Here is a 7,426-nt window from a genome sequence, read left to right on the forward strand (position 1 = left end):
TATCCAATTCCTATGATCTACTCCAAATCCTGATAAATTTTAATATAAATCTATACTACAATATCATACATATAGGATACAATTGTAATGGTTTGCACAGATTAAACTATGTTAGTGGGCCGTGGCTTATGATGAAACGGTAAAGTGCGGTATTCGCTCTTTTACCAAGTACTAGAGCCGGGACTGACAGCTTATACAATATAGACTATGCCGAAATGTGTTAGTAAAGTAGGTCTAAGATCATTAATTTACGAATTTAACGTAGTAGCAGTAAGGCTATTACAACAATTTAGGTAATTTTAAGGTAGTCGTTAATTGTGAACTGAAAAGTACCACTCCATATATAAGACATTTTAGATCTAAAATATTTCCTACAAGATTTCCAAATTCTGCAGGGTATTGAATACATGCTTGGGAAGTTCAGTAATCGGATTAGCAGTTAATGTCCTGTAGATAAGATGGAATAATTTTTATTTACTTTGATACGATTGAGTTTATCGCACTGTGTACACTATTCTTTAAAAAAATCATTAATTAAAGCCCGCTCATGCCATAAATAAGAGTAAAAATTGAAAATCTGGAAGTTATGCTTACAAACTTAGGAGTTTTTTCAGTCCATTAAAGGCATTCTTATGAAGAGAAAGAATATTTGCATCTTCCATTTTTCTAAATATTGATTAAAGTCGATTTCTGATATTAAATATTAAACTTTTGTATTCTAAGATATATATCATTAACTTACAAAATTTGCAAATTTTTCAAGTTAAAAAAGGCATTTTTGCCAACGGTTTTAATAGGATTTCTTCCTATATCACTATTAAAATAACATAACAAGTTTTATGTGTGCTTGAACACATTTAAATATCCACAAACTGTCAGTCATTATACAGCTTACAGTGAACGAAGATTGGGTAAGTTTTTGAGAGAATCTTGAGATGCACTTTCGCAATCGATAAGGTTGTTGTATAAGTCTCTAATTAAAATATTGAAACATTTAAGAGTGTTGCAATGCTTTTCAAATCTAATTTAGAGTTGACATTCTAATAGAATATTAACTTATGTTAAATAGCCGCACTTGAAGTGCACATAATACTACAGGCATATTTTACAAATGTTTTGTAACATCGTTTTACCGTAACCACTACAATGTCGCATTGTGATACCAGGATATCATAAGATGTTTTTAACGCTTAGTTTTAATGAAAGATTGTTAATTACAATAACTACGTGATTTAGGTAGTCAACAAAGTCTAATTAGTAGCAAACTGGTGTACAAATATTCATGTTTTTCTTCACTTAGGTTTAACTGTTCAGGCCTCGTAAATCTATCTGAGGAGTAAGGACAGTATAACCCATAGATATTCTTGTTATTAGGTTGTCCTGAAGTTCTGAGCTCTATTTGGCTAACAGGTATTATTAGTCCGCGCAGAAGCTCATCAACCGATAGAAAGAGTGCGTTTATATAAAGCTATGCTTTGGTTCATATTTATTACTGCAGTAGTCTGTGCTGAGTACTGTTGTAGTAGCGTGACTGTGTTGATCTTAAAATTTAGACCTATAATTAATAAATTATTTGTTAATTATAGGCTTGAGCAATCGTTGGTGATCTATTACAGATCGTAAATTAAAGAAGAATTTATTTCCCTGGCTTTATCGGACCTACGTTATCTGTTGTTACAAGTTATTTGATTGTAATTCCTTAAGTACTAAATAAAGTGATCTGTATATTTATCTAATATAACCAAACTAGCACCATTCGCGAATCGTAGCGTTAACAGAAATAGTATTAATAATCCTTTCAGCCAGTGATTAAGCTTTTTAGATATTTTTATAATTATTTAAATTAATAGTCAAAGGTACTCAGCAACATTGTATTTATTATGCCTTAACAGCAATTTAGTTTTAAGAAATGCAGTAAAAGATGTCAATCACTTAAATGTAATAATTACAATAGGCAACTTACATTGCGTATATCCAAGGCTGCACAATTGATGTATCGATAGGAAATTTCTTAAAATTATTCGACCTTAATATTCTAAATAGTGGTAGACATTTACGAGTATTTTAGTATCGGTAATTAATAACTTGAAAGTATGTGAACATGTTTGCATTTCCATTGAAAATGGCAAGAACTGTATAGTATTTCAAGATCTAAATTTAGCACTAGTTTAAAGCAGTTTGTTCTATCTGGCTATTGCTACTGTAATTAAATAATCACAAGGCGTACGAATCCTAATATTTTAGTGAACTTTTCATAGATTTTAGGTTATAGCAAGACATTCAGTCATTCTACAATATTCTAATTTATTACGATATTTTAAGTAGCTTATTCCGGCAGGTAACATTTTCTGAAACTAAATCAAATTGTATGAAACTCGATACCTTGTTGGAAACTTGATAATCTATCAACCTGGTGCATATTAATTTATTTTTTCTAACTACTTGATCGTTTGGTAATTCTAGAAAGTTATACTATCGTTCTATGGCTGTTACATGCGAATGAGTGGTCAGCTAATCATGTCGATAAATGAACTATGAGAAAGTATGGTTCCTCGATGTAGAATCTGTTTTCAATGCTCTAAATCATTAGAAATTCAAATTATTGTGCAAGCAACTTTATTGTTCTTTAATTAATTAAACTATCTATTTAGCTGGCGTGAGATTGATGCATAAAGCCACCGTAGTACAAATTGATAATCGCCTTTAAATCAATTAATGATATTTTTCATTGCACTTTTTAATTTAAATAGCCAAAGTAGAGTACCGTCTTTTATGATAGCAATATTTGATCAACTTACACCAATTGATAAGGAACAATCCATTTTCTAGGAAACTGATACATTTTCCTATTTTGACAATTTAACTTGACATCATTGCAAGCACATCCTTTAATGCATGGGAGTTGGTCTATATAATTCGGATTTATAAATTGCAAATATTGCACACATAATGAATGAAATCTTTTAGAATTCTTCATAAGATAGTATTACAGAAAAAAATACCTGTACTGCATGGATTACATCGGAGTGCAGTAGCAATAAGCATTATTAATCATAGAATAAACGTCTGTGACTACAACTAATTTCGTTAGTTGCATACAATAGGTATTATCTCGTAAAAAAGCATAATGCCAACTTGATCTTTTTTATCCGCATTGTACTTTATCATTATTATATTGTCTTAATATTTTTATTTTTAAGCATTCGATTTTTTGCGGAATTACATAATGGAAATGAATTGTGAATTTTAGGAATATATTTTGTTAGTATCTCATCACGTATGTTAAGTTTACTGACAGAAATTATTGCAGCATGAGATTCGCTTTTTAATGTACTTAATTATTAAGGAGCAGCATGAAATTATCAAATTATTTAATAAAGAAGCATGGTAATTTTCTGAAAGAAGAAGACTGCTATAGAATTCTGATAGAATTTAATTAAGTCTTATCGTAGAGAATATTAGAATAATAGAGTACTGAATAATTGCTTTCCAGATTCTAATGCAACCTGAGCTTGTACGAAACACAGGCTCCTAACTGAATTTCTTGAATATATTTAGCTCGAACTATTTACAGGAATTAAAATCGCCGTGCTATGTTAGCTAAATCGTACTTAGAAATACTTTTCTCAAATAGCTTGTTAATAAATCTATTCTGCCATAAGAATTCATCCACACTAGACTTGATCACTCTTTAGTTGACTTGATACATTTAGAATCTTACAATCTAACGTGCAATTTTAAAGTGTTCTTAGGACTACGCGAACACATTCTAATAGTATAACATTACCAACTTAAAGTATATAAAAGGCGATGTAGTACGTAATTTGGTTGTGCAGAAACCATGGAATACAGAGAATTGGTGAAGAAGCTTCAGTTTTACTACAAATCGTATTTAATCCTTATTCTTGCCATTTTATTGAAGGTTTAGTCGGCTAAGGTAGTAAATTAAGAGTACAGCGTATACCTACTCTTTGCATTAGTAGTTTGCATTGACTATTATATAAATTTGCTATAAATCAGCTTCGCAACAAGATAACGTAATATACGATCAATAAATCGATTCCCTCAACGACGCATCAGAGAGCAATATCTAGTGTATCAGAAACACTTTTTCCTCTATTAGCAGACAACATAAAGGCTGAGACGGCTCGTATTTTACGGTAAACTCTAATTCTTGTAGCGCAGAACTGTATGTCTTAATAAAGTAAGTGTTGATTGTGGCTAATATAATGAAGCGATTCAATCGTAATTGTACTGTGCGTTATGTAAAGCCGCATCCAAAAACTACATTAAGTATTGTTACTAAGCAATGAACGAATGTGATATATGACTCTGCTGTCGATAAATCTTTGAATGTAATTTGTATTAATCATATAGAAATGTTATCGTAAAAGCTAGGTGATTATCTGGTTTAACCTAATCACTTTCAACTGTTCTTATGATGGAAAGTAATTGAATTCTTCTTCAACAATAAATACAATAAACGTTTATGTAAGTCAATAATACCATGTTGACTAATTGTGATATACTGATGGTTTACTCCCATTTAACAGCTTAGAATTTTTGAACTGTCGAACTGTAAACGTAGGGTTAAAAACCCATTCACTATAAGTGTTAATAATGCTAAATAATGATAAAATTGGTATGAATAATTATAATTTCAACGCTATACACGATATTCTATATGGTTAGGCAAAAAGACAAAAAATTTAATATTAAAGATAGAATGAAATCCTTTTCATAATAATAGATTACGTGGCGACTTACAGCAGCTGTCTTCTGTTTTCGAAATATTTTTTGGCTTAGAATTTCCCCATAAAGAACATGTAGTTGGCTTACAAACTGTAGATGATAAAGATACTCATATATTACAGATTAATCATCAAAATATATAAGTTCTAATATTATTACGTAGATTTGCTTACTATGCGTTTACCTTTATTGTATAGGAACTGTTTGCTATGACCTATGTCTGGTTCTTGAATGTTAATCATCGCAGAACTGTTAACTGCTGCAACATCCAATGGTACTAAATGGAAAAGATAATTAGGAGATTTGTAAATGCTAACCATGCTTATTTGGAGTTCATCGGACACTGAAAGTAAATCTTTGAAACTAGTCTACTAAAACTGCACTTTGCATAATATTTCTTGTCCTGTATTCATGTTGATAATTAGTAAGTAATCATTTTAGTAAGCGCAAATTTAAAATTGAGGGTATAAACTCTGTGAAGCATTTTTTAACCTAAGGAAAGACGCTGCTTGACAATACTACTACGAACTTATTTACTTGGTATTGATCTATTACTAGATATTTCAACGACTTATCGTTGAAGGCATTTCATAAACTGGACCTTCGTAACAATAATTATAATCAGTAAGATAATTCTACAAATTGATTAAAGTACACACATAAGGCACGTCGATAGAACTCAAGAAACTGCAGAGTACAGTAAGCGCTATGTATTTAATTGCAGAAGGTTTTGGCTCATTTTACATTGAGAACTCTATTGTTGGTCTTCATAATTAATTTAGTCACATTTCTTGCTTATTCTAGAAGCATAACTGACAGGAGTCCGTAAACTATGTAAAGCTCGAAGGTTCAGTTTTGCGATGAAATAAATCGTGAGAAATCTACCATGGCCGTATAGAATACAGTACTCAAATTCCGTAAGGATTCTTGCTTATTAAACCACCTTTAATTTGTTGCATTACGTAGATAATTGAAAGATTCTCAGCCAGCTTTAACTAAATCGTAGGATCAGTTCTAACAATTGCAATGCAATACCAAGTTTCGAGTCTGTTTCTTTATCAACTATTAGCGAGTTACAGTGTAATATGTGTACCTTCAATTAATTGTGCTTATTAACATGTTCTGCACTTAGCAATTGCTACGTCTGAAATAGAATTATACGAATCTCATATACTCTTAATCAAACCTTATAATGTGAAAGAGTTTCATCGATAGTACTGTATATTTCTATATAATGGGTATATTGTTATTAGAAAGTCGCTATGCTGAACTATCATAGAGAAATTCAAGAGCTTGAAGATGATTGTGAATCTAGTATTCTACAGATGGCCAATTTCAATCTTCGAAATTGTTTAATGAAGACTGGTAAAGTTAGTATTTCATAAATTTCTGACTATTCCTTCGGTTGAAATCGTCACCATTTGTAACTAGAATAATGTTTAAAATTTAAGTTACGTAATGAACATATTCATTAGCATTTTATCAAACATAGAAGTTTTGTAAAAACACAATAACATAAGCTTTTTTAAGAGTACTGTCAATGCTGATAAAGGCAATTTAAGTTTTATCGAAGTTCTTCGAAATGTACTCTAGTAAAATCTATTTATTATGCCTTATGAACGATGTTGATCTAAATTGTTAAGCACAGAAATCTAAGTATCATTGCATTTTACAAAGCGGCTTGTTGGAATTTATGAAGCATTTGTGGACGTAGGTGTTGCTTGATTTTAAGCTAGCAGCATGTAAACAAATTCTGATATAATATTATGATATTATATGTTATGTCATCGGAGGCATAATCGATTTTTTGATTTCACTAGGCCTTGATAAACTTCAAAGCCTTCAAAATATAATGATTAAGAGCTTGTTAAGGAAATGCTGCAAGTAGAATTCATTAAATTCATCTTGATAGGGGTAATATTTTACTCGTTCAATGGCTTTATCCAGCTTACCGGACGACAATATAGCCTTAATATATCAAGTACTTAATGAATAGTTAGTCCAATGCTCTAATTTATGCTAATCTATCTTATGTACCTCATTAGTAGTTAGAAATTAGTTTGAGTTAAAAATTGTTTCATATAGATGCTTAATATAATATTTATTTTTTATATCTGAGACTAAATCAGTATTATCAGACGTAGTAAGGTACGTACTCTAGATAATATATTAACATAATATCACAAATCCAATTTTTGTTGATGATATAGCAGATGCGAATGCTTACCGCAGCCAGCTTCATCATATCGGTTCCTGCAATCTATTTTGCAATTGCAAAGTTTTCCTACATCAACCTGCTCTTTGGAAGTACCACATCTCAGCTTATTAACTCCTACAGAATAGTCCATAGCGTGATAAGATCATTTTAATAACAAATTGAACTGATATGTGCAGATTTCAACGATAGAGAACATTAGTTAAAAATTCGACGGTAGATACAATATAAATGCGTAATTCGTGCAACTATACGAGAAAGTAATAATAGTTCTATATTTTTACTTTCAACATGCCTGAAACGAGTATTATAGAAGATAAAACTCCTAAAAAAGCAATAAGAACTTTTCCATTTTTTGTCATATTTGACCAAGTAAATCAGTCGTTTGAATAAACTGATTATTTCTCTATTTCAATTTGTTTATAAAGATTTTCCTTACGATGACGTAACTTTAATTAC

The sequence above is a fragment of the Trichoplax adhaerens genome, genomic scaffold (assembly GCF_000150275.1).
Source record: "Trichoplax adhaerens TRIADscaffold_1 genomic scaffold, whole genome shotgun sequence".
NCBI lineage: Eukaryota > Metazoa > Placozoa > Uniplacotomia > Trichoplacea > Trichoplacidae > Trichoplax > Trichoplax adhaerens.